This window comes from Tenrec ecaudatus, chromosome 2 (assembly GCF_050624435.1).
Source record: "Tenrec ecaudatus isolate mTenEca1 chromosome 2, mTenEca1.hap1, whole genome shotgun sequence".
In the NCBI taxonomy this organism is placed as follows: domain Eukaryota; kingdom Metazoa; phylum Chordata; class Mammalia; order Afrosoricida; family Tenrecidae; genus Tenrec; species Tenrec ecaudatus.
The window spans coordinates 13,410,479-13,427,026 of NC_134531.1; positions in this window are offsets into that span (position 1 = coordinate 13,410,479).

The following is a 16,548-nucleotide window of genomic DNA, read 5'->3' on the forward strand; positions in this document are numbered from 1 at the left end:
CCACTGCTATTGAGTCGATTCTAACTGCTAGCAAGTCTACAGGACAGGTTAGAGTCGCTCTGTGGGTTTCTGAGACTAACTCTTCATAGGATTTGAATGCCTCATCTCTCTCCCGAGGAGCAGCTAGTGGTTTTGAACTGCTAACCCTGTGGTTATCTGCACAATCAGTCACCACTGTGCCACCAGGCCTCCCTCAGACATCATACAATCTGGAATTCTGGGGCCAGTCCGCTTTTACCAGGATCCGTGGAATCCTGTGAGACGCTTAAGCTTGGGCTGCACCTGGGTTGGGTTCCAGGAATTAGCAGGGCACGGCTGTGATAACCCTTCCTGTGAAGCACTTACTCCCTGGTATTTTATTGATAAGTTATTTTTACTTTAAAGCAACTTTCTGCAATGATGAAATCACTAAGAGCCATTAATAACATACTTAATGTACGTGATACAACATACTTAATCATGTGAATGTCATTTATGATTCCAAGGGCTAAAGGTAATGATGGTGAAAAATCAGGGATAACTTAGGCCATTATTATAAAGGTTACCTGTCTGACTTCACCACTATCTTGCCTTAATAATCATTTTCTAATAAGGAAGAAAGACCAAAGAAGTTATGCCTTTGAATTGTGGCCAAGAATATTGAAAGTACCATGGACTCGCAGAAGAACAAACCAGTTTGTCTTGGAAGAAGGACAACCTGAATGCTCCTTGGAAGTGAGAATAAGGAGACTTCGCCTGATGGACTTTGGACCTGTTGTCAGGAGGGCCCCGTCTCTGGAGCAGGAGCTCCTGCCTGGTGAAGGAGAGGGTTAGCAGAACGGGGGAGGCTTTCAACGAGATGAACTGACACTCGGGCTATGGGCTGTAAGGCTGATGGTCGGAACCCACTCAGAGGGGCCTCATGGCCATGGCCTTGGAAACTCTGCCGAGCAGTTCTAGCTGTGGGTTCACCATCGACTGGACAGCAACTAGCAACAACACGGCTAATGAGTAAATGTTAGTAGCAGAGCTGGTATAGAAAGTTCATAACCTTGAACTCTGCTGCCCACAGACCTTGCAGGCAATGGAAAAGGCACCGAGACACCAACCAGGGAGGTTGAGTCCTCACCAGAGGTGTTAAAGGACCTCTCTGGATCACGGTTTCCTCATTTTTTAGAGGAAGGGAGCACGGGTCCCACCGGAAACCCCGATGGAGGCAGAGATCAAACAGGATACATCAGGAATGATTTTGAGAATCCTCTTCACCGCACGAAGCCGAGGAAAGAATGGGTAGACATATTCTGTCTCAAACACATGGGTATTATGACCATTAGGAATCATTCTCTTGGCCTTTTTCTTGGATTCTCTTCTGTCTTCTTAGATGAGGACACGACAAAGACAAGGAATCTACAGTAAAGCCTGCGGTGTAGATAAAGAATGCTGAGAGCCCCGTGGGCTGCCCTGTGGGGAGGACTGCTGAGAAGGAGGGCTGGCACAGGGCTTGTGACAATGGGCTCCAACATGACAATGAGGGTGAGGATGCCGCAGGGCTGGCAGTGCTTCATTCTGTCGGGATATCGCTGGGCGAGGGAACTTACTTGATGGCATCTAACAACAACAACAACAACAGCAACAACGTTGTCTTCACTTGTCTAGGGCACTCCCCAGCCACACTTTCAAAATTAGTTACGAATGTGGTACTTTTGGCTGGTGGCTTTATTAGTCCCCACGGGGACTGATTTCTCTGTGGGTCAGCACAATCCTAAATGCGCCCCATCGTCCTTGTGGGTATAATGAGTTCCGGAGAGTTTAAATGCTAAGCGGAGCAATTAGGATAGCTCTGGATTTAAGTAGCAGAAATCTCCAATTAGTCAATCTCCATGACCGCGGTAATACGGCAGACTGGAAGGACCGAACCATCTGGACGCTATGTGGCCTCCAGGCAAACTCTTCAGAGCGGGCTTTCTCTGTACGCAGCTGCTTAGTTCATGGAAGGAGCCTTGGAGGGTACGTGCTCGACTCCAACCCAAAGGTCACAGGTTGAAAGCCACCTTTCACTCGATGGAAGTCTGCTTCCACATACAGATAATATGGCCTTGGAACCCCTATGGGGGCAGTTTTACTCTGTCCTGTCGGGTGACTAGGAATTGGAATCGACTCTCTCTCCCACAGCGGGTTTGGTTTTCGGTTTTCTAGAGAGGGGAGCAGGGCCCAGAGGAGAAGAAGTTCTAAAGACTTCAAGACTGTAGAATGGCGAGACAATAAATCTCTGCTCTTATAAACTTCCTAGCTTGTGGCATTTTGTATGTAGGGCAGCCCTAAGAAGCACGCACACACCCTACACAAAAGTATTTCTTATCACAGCTCGGCACACAAAGTCTAATACAGGCCTTGGGGGAGATTTTTTATTAGCTTCCCAAAGCTGGTGGATTCGAACCACCAAACTTTAGGTTAGCAGCCCAACTCTTAACCAACTGCACCACCAGGGCCCCTTTTCAAGTATGGGCAATATATCGGTAACACTGGTCTCCTGGAAACTTAAAGAAGATTGACACTAACAACCAGCTCCTTGAGAATGGCACCTTGTCACTTCCCCTTTCTTTTCATTGGTTGCTTTGTTCGGGACAGTGCACCAACGCCTTTCGAAGTGGGGTGCTCTGGAGTTATTCTTTATTGCTGGGAGCCACTGAGTCAATTCCAACTCAGTTACCCAGATGACACATCAGAACTGGCCCCTAGAGGGTTTCCTTTTCTGGGGAGTGCTCGATGGTTTTAGGTGAAAGATTACACAGCAAATTCATTTTCCAATCAATAATTCATACACAAATTGTTCGGTGACACTGGCTGCAGTCCCCTCAATACGTCAGCAGCCTCCTCAATTTCTCCTTGAGTTCCATGTTTCCATTCATCAGATTTTTATATTCCTCCTTTCTTTCTCCAATGCACTGAATGATGATGCCGGTGAAAATCTCAAACGAACCATGGACGGCCAAAAGAACAAACCAATCGGTCCTGGAAGAAGTACAACCAGAATGCTCCTGAGAGGCAAGGATGGCGAGATTTGGGACATGTTGTCAGGAGAGACCGGTCCTTGGAGAAGGACATCATCCTTGGTAAGTTAGCAGCAAAAGATGAAGCCCCTCAATGAGATGGACTGAAACTGACTGCAACAATGGGGTAAAAACTAGCAATCATGAGGATGGCACAGGACCAGGTGATGTTTTGTTCTGTTGTTATATGTGTCACTATGAGTAGGAACTGACTCAATGCACCTATCAACACCACAACAGCCTTGCCTTACCAGCTTTTATTTTGGGCAAATGTTGCGCATTGGGTCTTGTAGAGTTGAGAAGTCTAAGGAACATGTTCTCTAGGGGTTTTATTTTTTGGTTATTAGGCCTATTACTTGACTGAGAAGTGACCCCTGGGAACGTCGTGAGTTTCAACTTAGAAGGATGTCTCAGGACACTACACCTTGAGGGTTCCTTTATTCTTAGACTAGTAAATCTGGTCTTCTAAAACAATTGGAATTGTCTACATTTGTACCCCTTATAGCAGGATCCTGGTTCTGGATAGCATGGGTGGTAGAGGGAGCTGGCCGCCATACAGATCTTCTCATCTCAGGTTAGAGGAAGCTGGGCTTATGTGGGCGGTGAGTCCTTTGGACGAATCGCTTCCTTGAGCCTTTGGTTTTCTTGCCACTCCTTTGGTGCCAGTGGAAAAAGACTAATAGCGGCTGCTTGAATGGAACTCTAAGACCCCATATCTAAGCACCAGACACTGTTTTCATGGACTGTGTTTTACCAACTCACGTTGATGCTCCCACCCAAGACCTATAGGGCTTTCCTGGCTGTAATCTTTACAGGAGCACATCGATCAGGCCTTTCTCTCCTGGAGGTGCTCGGTGTGTCCAATTGGACAACCTTTTGGTTAGAAACCAGCTGCTTAAATGTTGGATCATGGCGGCTCCTTGGATTGTGTCTGCTTGGATTCAAATCCTGGTGTTCCATCACTTACCAGCCACGGGTATGTGAGTTACTTAGCTTCCCCATGCCTCAGGGTTCATATTAATAAAGTAAGTGTAATAATGATAATATCTGGGGTTTTTAAAAGTTGTTGTGAGGATTCAATTAGTGTATGGTTGTGATGGTTAGGGGTTATGTCAACTAGACACTCGGGGTGGAGCTCAACCAATCAATTGTGCAGCAGCCTGATGAGACCTCCTTGGGTGTCATGAGCCTTTTCATATAAGAGAGACCTAGGAGAGTTGAATTTTATTTGGTCCTTGGCCTTCTGCTGGAGTGAGAGCATTAGTATGGTTCCTAGACCGTCACCTGTTGATCCCATCAGAGGTTGTCAGTGAACTATTGCCAGTGGATTCATTCTGTAGACTTCGGACCTTTGCATCCACCAGCCTGTGCCCTTGCTGTCTCTGCTTTATTATCCTGCTTCCTGTTTATCAGGAGAAGCCCAACTTGAATGGGATTTGACTTAACCTATGCCTACAACTGTGTCAGCCATTTCTTTCTATTTTTCTTAAAAAAATCATTTTACTGGAGGCTCTTACAGCTCACCACAATCCATCCATCCATCCATTGTGTCAAGCACATTTGAACATATGTTGCCATCATAATTTTCAAAACATTTTATTTTTGAGCCCTTGGTATCAGCTCATTTTCCCCTCCACCACCTTCCCTCTCTCATGAACCCTTGATAATTTATAAATTTTTGTATCATGTCTTACACAGACCACTGTATCCCTTCACCCACTTTTCTGTTGTCTGTCCCCCTGGGGTTATATGTTGATCATTGTGATCAGTAACCCTTCCCACCCCCTTCCACCTTCTCCTTCCCCTCCTGGTATTGCTACTCTCGTTATTGGTCCTGAGGGGTTTATCTGTCCTGGATTCCCTGTGTTTTGGGCTCTTATCTGTACCAGTGTACGTGCTCTTGGTTGAATTTGTAAGCTAGAATTGGGGTCATGGTAGTGAGGTGAGGGGGAGCATTAAAGAACTAGAGGGAAGTTGTCTGTTTTGTTGGTGTTATACTGCACCCTGAACGACTTGCCTCACCAGGCATTTCATAATATGAATCACTTTCCAGATACGAAAGATACATTCACCACTGGTTTTGTTAGGTTGTTAACCCAACCTAACACAGTGATTGGCATATTGAAGCTGGCTAAGTCATGTGAATTGCCGTTACCACGGCCACCATGCTTACTGTGTGGCACGCACAAGGTGTGTGACCACAGCATTGTGATCCTGTGACTTGGTGGGGCAGACGTGGCAGAGACAGAAGTGCTAATTAGCACTGCATCATGATCAAAGCTATTACGTTCTCCGTTCTCCGGGGAAGGAAGCCCCAGCACATAAAGTGGAACCAGGGAAAATAAGCTTGACTCTCATTTAGCAGCAGACACGGTGTGGTTTGTCTTAAGCCACAGGCCCATTTCCTGCTTTAATTCAACGAATCTCAGTGGCAGATTGTGGAATAGAAGACAACTTCAGCTCTCGTTGGGGTTGCTAGTGAAAGCTACAGCTGAAGATTCCAAGAGGTGATTCCTGTGCCTTAAGAGGATTTTTTCCCTCTCGGAAAAAAATAAGCTTCAAAGTCTTGACAAGAGAGAAATGACACGCTGTGTCATGAACCACATCCTGTGGTTCTTTCCTGGGCCATTTGTCGAATCTGAGCTGCCAATCTCTCCCTGGTCCGCAGTCCAACCAGACTAGAAGACCAATATTTTTTATCAGGCGCTGTCCGGGTGATTCAGACTCCTGGTGACTCCATGTGTGCCAGGGTGGAGCTGTGACCCACAGGATCTTCAATGCAGACCACCAGACGTCTCTCCATGAGATCTTTGGGTAAATTCAAACCGCCCACAGTTTAGTGAGTGGTTAAGCAGTTAACCTTGGCGTCACCCAGAGACGTCTAGAACACCCGTATAGAATAGTATTGCTGGTGTTGGATGGCATCAAGTTGGTTCCGATTCATAGGCACCCTATGTGTGACTGAAAGAAACACTGCCCGGCCCTGCGCCAGCCTCACCATGGTTGCTACGCTTGAGCCCACGGGTGCAGTCACTATGCCAATCCGGCTCCTTGGGGACCGTCCCCTTTTCATTGGCTCTTTACTTGACCAAGAATCAATGGTCTGTGCCTGAAACTGGCCTCTCCTGATAACACGTTCAAAGTGTGTGAGATGAAGTCTCACCATCTTTGCTTCTAAGGAACATTCTGATTGTACTTCTTCTGACACAGATTTGTCTGTTCTTGGTACTCCCTGGTATATTTAATAGTGACCTACTCTACAATTCAATACCGTCATTAGGATATTATTACTCAGTGTCTGGAGGACAATGGACAACTTATGGGGCGTCACGTTCTGCCTTTGGTCAAGAACACAAGCCTGGTCTGGGTGAAAAAGCAATTAGCCAGAAGCTGTGTGTGTGTGTGTGTGTGTATTTTGATGCAATGGAAAGTGCTCTTGCTGATGAAATCTTGCTGGATTCAGACAAGGCCCTATTTATTTTATGTCTCCTTCTCCCCATCCATGGTGGCAGCTGTTTATTATGCTTGTAATTAAAGCCAAGCCCACATGAAGAGCCATTTCCATTGCTCAATCTCTGGAAGGAAATATTTGAGAACTCAAAGCTTCCAATATCAATTGAAATGATCTGGTAAATTCCTGCTCTGGCCAACCGACCTAACTGTTCTCTAACTTGCTTGCCTGGATGGGTGGAATTCGTTGACCATGTCATCTGGAGTTCAGCCCCGCGCTCAGTATTCCACCTCTGCGTCCTCCTCTGCCGACTCCTGTCCTTTATCTAAACACCCGTAAGAGCATTTGATGTTGCGGCAGGGAGAACTCATTACAGTTATGACGAATCACTAGAAAAATATCTGCTGACCATTTAACCATAAACCCTGACTAATAGAGATCTCAGCGGAATTCAGGGTAATGACTCCAGGAGGTGCAGAGGAAAAAAGTACTCGGCATTTCCTATCTGGAAAAATGAACTAGCTTCTTCCTCTTTCTTTAATAGAAACTTTTACCCTTGACTCTCAAAATTCATAGCATGAACCCTCTTACATACCCTGGACTCTGTCCCCTTTTAAAAGCCGCGTGATACTGTCCCCAGAGAGTTTACAGAAAGAGATGGAAATAATAAGTTAGAGGGTGACCAAATCAGGAAAGAAAAAGAGATTATTTTAAAAATGTACCTAACTTTGTTTAGAAGGAGCCTTGGTGGGGTAGTGGTTATGTGTTGGCTTGAGATCCTCATGGCCACTAGTTCAAAACCACTGGTGGCTCTGGGGGAGAATGAGGCTTTCTATGAGTGAAAGAGTTACAGTCTCAGAAACCCACAGGGGAAGTTCTACCCTGTCCAGTTGGGTCACCATGAGTTGAAATGGGCTCCATGGCAGCCAGCGGAATGAGTTAACGTTGTTTGAGCAGGCTTAGTGGCACAGTGGTTAAGTGCTTGCCCATGAGGACGGAGGGGTAGGCAATTGGAACCCACAAGTCCCTCTGAGAAAGAAAGACGCGGCAGTGGACTTCTGTAGGACGAAGATGACAGTCTTGAAAATTCTACCGGGCACTTTGACTGTGCCCTCCGGGGACACTCTGTGTTAAATTCACTAGAGGGCACTGTGCTTTGTTTGGTTTTCCTCTTGAGGGAGCCATGGCTACTCCTCAGATGCTAGCTGAAGGTGGCCTGTCTGATCCCACGCAGCAGCTGTGCGGAGAAAGTCCTGCTAATTTGCTTCCATCACCATTAAAACGCTCGATGCTGCTGACTCAAGTTTGAGTCATAGTGACTGGATGGGACAGAGTAGATCAGCTGTTGCGGGTTGAGAGACTCTAAAGCCTTACGAGAGTAGAAAGCCTCATCTGTCTCCCATGGAGCAGCTGGTGGTTTCAAACTGCTGGCCTTGTGGTTAGTTAGTAGCCCGAGGAAACCATATGGAGCAGATTCACTCTGTCACTCAGGGTTACTAGGAGTCGAAAGGGACTCGCTGGCACACAAAACTGCTGACCAGTGATGTCATTCTCTTTTCCCACTCTGCAAGGAACAGGTGCTGCCTTGGTGAAAACATTTTCTGAACATTCAATTTCAGGGTAGGTTTCTCGCCTTTTATTTTTGTTTTTAATATAATTAGAGGAAGCAGAGATCGCTGATAGAGAGCAGGCCTCCATTATGTTTTGGAATGAAGCAAGATAGGAGCAGTAGATAGGTCTCTCATGGACTGCCTCTGTTGCTTGGACTTTATCTTGAGCTTCGGGGGCCAAATGAATTCTTCACGAAGCTGGCCTGGCCTCGGCGGAAACCAGGAAGTGAAGCACCTGGTGTAATATCCTGAGAGGCAGTCAGGGAGCTGCTTCAGCCCAGCACCTCTGTGCCTTGATGAGGAGCCTGCATCTAGTAGGAGCACCCTCTTCCTGGGCTACAGAGGGGAGTCCGGGGGTGGTGAAAATGGTTGCTGAGATGGATGTCTAATTGCAAGGTTGGAGGTTCAAGTCCTCTCCGAGGCTCCTTGGAAGAAAGTCTTGGCAAGCGATTTCAGAAGAACCGGTCCTTGAAGACCTGGTGGAGCACAGCCTGACTGTGTCACATCTGGCGTCGCTGTGAGTCGGCATCCACTGGCTGGTCACAGGTTGGTATTTGGAGCTTACAGATGGCAGTTGGAAGGGGACGGGAACCATGGCATGGCTTTTCTTCTTTTGCTTAGGAAGACGACCTATCACATCACATCACATCAAATGTACTTTTTATCTTGGGCCATCCCTCCCACCCCCACAACTGGGTTATCTTTTCCACTTGTGAACATAAATGACGGCTCAGCAAGTCAGAAGCTGTGACATCAGCTGGGTTTAAAAATAACCCTCCAGATTCATTAACCAGCTGCTCTTCGACAAGCAGGCTTTGAGAACAAGGCCGTTCGATATCTTGCTGCTCTCGGCTGTAACTGTGCTCTGCTCCAAGGAAAAAGCAAAGCAACGGTGGTTACTTAATGCGAACCCAAAGCTAAAGTCTGCTCGACGGCAGACTTCCAGCCCCCCCTATTCACAGGGTTGGGTCTTCCTGATGTCCTGGCCTCTAGAGAATGATGTATCACTAGGGACGCGTGGGCGCAGGAGATAAAAGAGCGCTGGAGAGCTACTTGCATCTGTCACCATAACTGCAGTTTGCCCTCTTTTCTCAAGTTTTACGTATTTTGTTGAGAATATACACAGCAAAAACCAAACTAAACTCACTGCAGGGATGCCTACTCATAGCCCCCCGAAAGGACAGGGTAGAACTACTCCTGTGACTGTCTGAGGCTGTCACTCTATGGGAGTAAAAGGCCATCTTTCTCTTTCTCCCACAGAGTAGCCGGTGGTTTTCAACTACTTACCTTGCAGTTAGCAGCCCGATGCGTAACCACTATTCACCAAGGCTCCTTATGGACAGCCACACCTAGGCCCATTCCACAGTTTCCAAATACAATTGAGTGGCATTGACTATATCCTGCCAGTTGTGCAACTGTGTCAGGCTGGGTGACCTAGAGAAGCAAGTCCAGTGACACTCGTCTCAGTGTAAGGAAGAGTTTTATGTAAAGAGGTAATTGTATGTTAAGAAGGCATCTCAGCCCAGTCCAACTCAAGTCCACAAGTCCAAGGCTAGTCCGTCAATTCCTCTTCAGATTCACGTGGCTGCGTGCCAGGGACACAGTATGGTGCACGGGGAAGCAGGAGGCTCACAGGCTGGTGTGCAGTCATGTGGAGACAAAGTTGGTGGAAACATGGCAGGGTACTGGCAGCGCTCAGAGTTGGGGTCAGAATCCCAGCAAGTAGGGAAATGAAGTTGGAGAGAGAAGAGAGAGAGAGAGAGAGAGAGAGAGAGAGAGAGAGAGAGAGAGAGGAGGTTCCCAGGTTGCCCCACCCCCCTCCCCAATTGCAAGAAGGCCACACCCCCAAGGAGGCATCATCAGACTGTTCTCTCATTGACAGGTTGGATTCTAGCCTTACCCTTTCCTACAAATTCAAGTTGACATAAAACCACTTAGCCTCTAATAAACATGATTTAAAAAGCAAACAAACAACAACAATAAAAATCATTGAACTACCAGCAACCATTCTCACCTCCCTTCCTGAGTTGTTCCTCCCTCTTTAACATCAAATCACTGCCCCCAAGGTTCCTTAATCAACCTTTTGAGTGGCTATTGTCAATTTGATCCCAGACAGACAGTCTTAAGAGAGCGTAATGCTCAAGGCAGATTACTGCTATTACTTTGAAACTAGTTAATTATCGTTCGACTTAGCTAGTTCACCATTGGTTGATTTTAAAAAGACCCCAAGCGATCTATTTGGTATAAGATTTAAAGATGATCTTTGGACAATAGTTTCAGAGACTCATCCAGCCTCCACAGACCTAGAACGTCTAGAGTCCCTAAGAATCTGAAATTGTCTCATGCACATCCCCCATCTTTAAATTTTGTTTTATTAAAATAATTTTATTTGGGGCTCTTACAGCTCTTATAACAATCCGTACATCAATTGCATGAAGCATATTTGTGCATATGGTATGCTGCCATCATCGTTTCCAAAACATTTTCTTTCTACTTGAGCCCTTGGAAAAAGCTTCCCTCTTTGGCCCCTCCCTCTCCCATCCTCCCATCGTCTCAAATCCTTGATAATTTATAATTTATTTTTTATCTCCACGTCTTACACCATTCTCTGTCTCCCTTCACCCATGTTTCTGTTGTTCATCCCCTGGTGGTGGTGGGGGGGGGGGTTGTATGTTGATCATTATGATCAGTTTCCCCTTTCTCGCCTTTCTCCCCTTCCTTCCCCCTACCATCATGGTATTGCTACTCTCTTTATTGGCCCTGAGGGGTTTATCTGTCCTGCATTCTGTTCAACAAGAGCTCTTAACTGTACTAGTGTACATGCTCTGGTCTAAACAGATTTGTAAGATAGAACTGGGGTCATGATAGTGGGGGTGGGGTGGGCCGGATGCATGAAAGAACTAGAGAAATGTTGTGTGCTTCATCGGTGCTTTACTGCACCCTGCCTCTCTCATCCTTTCCTTGTGACCCTTCTGTGAGGGGATGTCAAATTGTCTACAGATGGGCATTGGGTCTCTACTCTGATCCCCATCATTTGCATCAATATATTTGTTTGTTTTGGGTCTTATGGTGCCTGTTACCTGATTCAGTTGACACCTCATGATCCCACAGGCTGGTGTGCTTCTTCCATGTAGGCTTTGTTGTTTCCCTGCTAGATGGCCGCTTGTTTAACTTCAAGCCTTTAAGATCCCAGATGCTATATCTTTTGATAGCTTGTCACCACCCGCTTTCTTCACCACATTTGCTTACAAACCCATTTTATCTTCAGCGATCGTGTCAGAAAGGTGAGCATTACAGAATGACAGGTTATTAGAACAAAGTATTCTTGTGTTGAGGAGGACTTAAGTAGAGGCCCAGTGTCCATCTGCTACCTTAATATTTAACCAATAAATATATGTACACAGGCCTATATCCCTATCATTATATAGTAATATATTTACACATGTATATGCCTATGTTTATACCTCTACAAATGTCTTTTGTCTCCTAGTTCTTTCCTCTACTTCCTTTTACTTTCCTCCTGTCCCACTATCATGTCCAAACTTCATCCGGCTCTTTGTACTTTCTCTCAGCTACCTTGCACTTAATTGAACCCCACCCCACCAAGCATTCTATGCCCTCCTCGCCATTGATTTTAGCTCTCTTGTTGTTTCCTTGTTCCTGGGCTTGTTGGCTCCCCTCTCTGTTTCTTCCACATCCACCATTCCCCTGTACCCCCAGAACTGTTGGTCCTATTATTTTCTCCTTGGAATTGTTCATCCTGCCTATCTTGTATAGATAGACATGAAAACAAACAAACAAACAACCCTATGAATAATTCCAGGTCTGTCTGCTGACCTTTATGAATGTTTTCTGATGAGGTCTGATGCAGTGCCAAACTCTGCCCCCTCCACCCTCCAGTCTGAAGTGTATTTTCAGAATTCCTCAGGAACCTTATTGTTTTGCTCCCCTTGCTGCTTTGTTGCACCCCTTCGTGTTACACCCTGGTGTGGGAGGTTCAGACTGGGCAAAATTTCTCTACTGGGTCTCCTTTGCTGCCCCCCATAGTGCTGTAGGTCAGTAAGGAGACATCGTGTCTCGAGGTGAGGCTGACCCTATGGGCCTCTCTGACCGCACTTCCCCCTCTTGATCAGGATTCTGCCATAGGATCTTGGATTAAAATGCTCAGCCATGGCAGCCAGGCACCTTCCAGTTCTGTTCTCATGGCCAAGGAGACAGCTGCTCCTGGAGGCAATTAGCCACACATTCTGTATCCTCCTTCTATTCCTGACTCTTGGTACTCTATTGTTCCAGGTGGACAGAGACCACTTATTATGCGCTGGATGACTGCTTGTAAGCTTTGAAGATCCCAAGCACTACGCAACAAATTAGGAGGTAGAACTAAAGCACTCAACATGTTATTAGGCCAATTAACTTTGATGTCCCATGAAACCATGACCCTAAACCTAGAAACCAAAGCTCATGAGGTGTCTAATTTTCCATAGGCAGCCTCAGCAGCCACTCTTATTTGTGTGTGTGTCATTGTTGTAAATGTAGGCACTCTGCTTTTATGGCCAATTCAGCTTCTTATATGTGTGCAACTTACTGACAGCAATTACATGATGGTCATGCTATCCTTCCCTTAATCTGTGTGATTTCTTCCCCGCCCCCCCCCAGCACCCTTAGCTCCCTTCCCTCACCTCCCTCTGCCCCTGATAACTACAGATGAACTTTGATATCTATCATTTGTCTTTTCATGTAAGTGAGATCATATAACAATTATCCTTTTGAGATGGATGTATTTCACTCAGCATGATGTCTTCAACTAAGACACTCGACTGCTAATTGCAAGGTTGTCACTTCAAACACACCAGTTTCTCTTTGGGGGGGTGGGGTGGGTGGGGAGGGGGAAGACGCTGTCTGCGTCCATCGAGATTTACTACTCCTTGGACATCCTGTGTAGCATCACTACAAGTTGGAACGGACTCGATGGCAGTGCATTGAGGTCTCCCAGGTCCATCAGGGCTGATCTACAGTCATGACCTCATTCCCCCACTGGCTGCGGAGCAGTCCATTGTATGTATGGGCCACACTGTGTGTATCTACTCTTGTATTGGCTGCTGTGAATAGTGCTGCAGTGTGCATTGGTATACAAGTAAGTCTCTTTTGAATATAGTTTAGTCTCGTTACCTTACTGATGAATGTGACATTTATCAAATTACTACATGAAGGAGTAGGTTGAGTAGAATAATAAGAGAGTGTATTTTAACAGATTCCTTACATCTACTAGAAATAATGAAATTTCACTTTAGACATCTTTTTTCTTTCCCCTTTTCGTTTAGGGCCCACATGTGCATTCACCAATGAGTACCTGTGCACCATTTATAGGGTTACCTTTCAGGTAAGGGGTCACGGTCTGAAGCTAGTTATAGTTTTGAAATATTAGCAGGGGAGGTGTGTTAGTCTGGATAGACTAGAGAAACAAATTCATAGACATGCATATGTTTATAAGAAAGAGCTCTATATACAAGAGCAATTGAATATTGAGAAAACATCCCAGCCCAGTCCAGATCAAGTCCATAAGTCTTATATTAGCCTATATGTCTGATATCAATCTATAAAGTCCTCTTCAGACTCATGAAACACATGCAATGACGATGAATGCAGGAAGATCACAGGCTAGTGGGTGGGAAGTCTTGTGGATCCAGTGACATTGTAAGCATCTCAGTGCTGGCAGGGTTCTCCATGTGGCTTTTCCAGCTCACAGGGCATGGGCTGTATCAGCATAGTGCTATGTGTCTTGTCAGTAGAGCATCTCTCAGGGAGTGAGTCAAGAGGGAGAGTGTCTCCCGCCTCCAGGGAGGAATACTGGAGTTCCCAGAATCCTCAGGAGAAGGCCATGCCTACACAGAGGCTGGTTTGCTATGACCTGATTGACAGCTTAGACTCCACCCTTTCACTCTGAATCCTCAAATTGACACTAGATTATGTAAGTACCACCAGAGGGAATCGTGTCAGTGCTCAGTTTCTCATAGAAATGACTACAACCTTTTGAAATTGTATTTAAAAAATAATTGTTTATAGCCAGATATATTTTGTATGTGGTAGAATATATATTAATTAAAAATATATTTCATCCAGTGTGAACTGTATGTACCTTAGTGACTTTCATAAGCTTGTGCAACTTTGGCTACTCTCCATTTCTAAAACCAAGAAAATTACCACTCCCAAAGAACCACAATACTCCTTGAGAGATGACTCCCCACTTACCTCACTTCCCATCCCCTGGAAACCACTGGGGTACTTGTCAGTATGCATTTACTGTTCTAGGTGTTTCACATTCGGGGAGTCACAAATGTTTTTTGCTCTTTTGAGATAAGACACTCTGTCCATCAGTTATAAATAGTCCATCGTAAGTTGAACACCACAGCCCTTAAACCATTTGCACACCAGAAAACAATACCATCAACAATTGGCATACAAAAGATGAAATACTTAGCAATAAATCTAACCAGAGAAACAAAAGAGTTTTCCAAAAGAAGCTACAGAACACCCTACAAGAAACTAAAAGAGACTTACTAAATGGATGAATATTCCACATTCCGTGACTTAACATGGGGAAAATGTCAACACTGCCCAGAACAACCTATACATGTGGTACACTTCTGATCCAGGTCCCAACGTCATTCTTTAAGAAATGGAAAAATTAATTACTATCTTTATAAGGAGAGGGATGAGACCCAGGAACTTCTTAAGAGAAACAAAGGAGGGAGGGAGGGAAAAAAAAGAGGACCTGATGCAAAGGGCTTGGGTAGAGAGCAGATGCTTTGAAAATGATTAGGGCAAAGAATGTACGGATGTGCTTTATACAATCGATGTATGCATATGTATGGATTGTGATAAGAGTTGTATGAGCCCCTAATAAAACGTAAAAAAAACAAAGAGAAAATATATATTAAAGACAGAAAAATTTGTGTAAAAAAAAAAGAGAAACAAAGGAACTTCGTAAGAAGGGCAAAGCAGGAGACTACTCATTATGTGACCTAAAAGCCACAATAATTAAAACAGCCTAGTATTGGTCCAGTTATAGCTACATAGACTAATGGAACAGAATATATAAAGACTACAGAAATAAGCTTATTGATCTATAGATGACTGAGCTTGGACAAAGGACCAAAAAACAACAAAAAACCCCAAGTGTTTCTTCAACATTCAAGATGGCAAAATTGGATGTCCAGCTGTAGAAGACTGAATCAGGACCCATATTTCACACCACAGAGCCAAACAAACCCAAGGTGGATCAAAGACCTAAATGTAAACCAAGAGCTATGAAGACCATCAATGAGAAAAGAGGAACAAACTTACGGGCCTTACTTCAGGGCACAGACATACTATCAAAGATAATGGAGGAGACACACACAACAGAAGATAAAACAGATGTCTCGGACCTACTCAAACTAAGGCACATGTGCATAAAAAGAGTAAAAGGAGACCCTATACACTGGGAGAAATCATTGGCAATGACACAATGGACAAGGGATTAATCTCTACCATCTGTAGAATACTGCAGCACCGCAATAAGAAAAAAAAATAACCCAATTAAATAGTGGGCGAAGGACATGAGCAGAAAGTTCATTAAAAAATAACAGCCAAGTGCCTAACAAACATATGAAAATAATCCTCCTGGTCGTTGGCCATCTGGAAGATGAAAATCAGAACAATGCTGAGATGTTACCTTACACCAACAACCAGAGTCCAATTCCGTAAAACAGAAATAACAGATGCTGGAGGGGGCAGCGCGAGGGGAGCTCTTACACACTGCTGGTGGGACAGTACATATGCACAACATGCTGGAGAGTGTTAGGGGGCTGCCTCAAACAGCGACACAGAAATCCCATATCAGCTAGCAATACCCTGAAGAAGTAGGAGACATAGCACCCCCATGTTCCTTACTGTGTGCTTCAGAATGGCAAGAAGCTGGAAACTGCCCAAATACTCAACATTAGAAGAATGTATTGTTCTTGTTCAATCAGCAGAAGAATGCATTGTTCTTGTTCAGCCTGTACGCTGAGAAAATCACCAGAGAAACTGGATTAAAGGAAGAATGTGGCATCAGGATTGGAAGAAGGCTTATTAATAACCTGGTATGCAGATGACACAACCTTGCTCTCTGAAAGTGAGAAGGAACTGAACCACTTGCTGATGAAGGTTAAGGATTACAGCCTTCACTATAGATCACAACTCACTGTCAGGAAAACCAGAATCCTTACCACTGGGCCACTGGGGCCCATCATGACCCATGGCGAAAAGATCGAATTGTCAAGGATTTTGCCTTGCCTGGATTCACAATCAGAGCTCATGTGTTTGGTCTCTTGACTGATCGTCAAGAGATCAAAAGATGTATAAACGTATTGCTTTAGGTAAACCTGCTGCACCAGCTCTCTTTAGAGTTTTCAAATGCAAGGACATGACCTTGAAG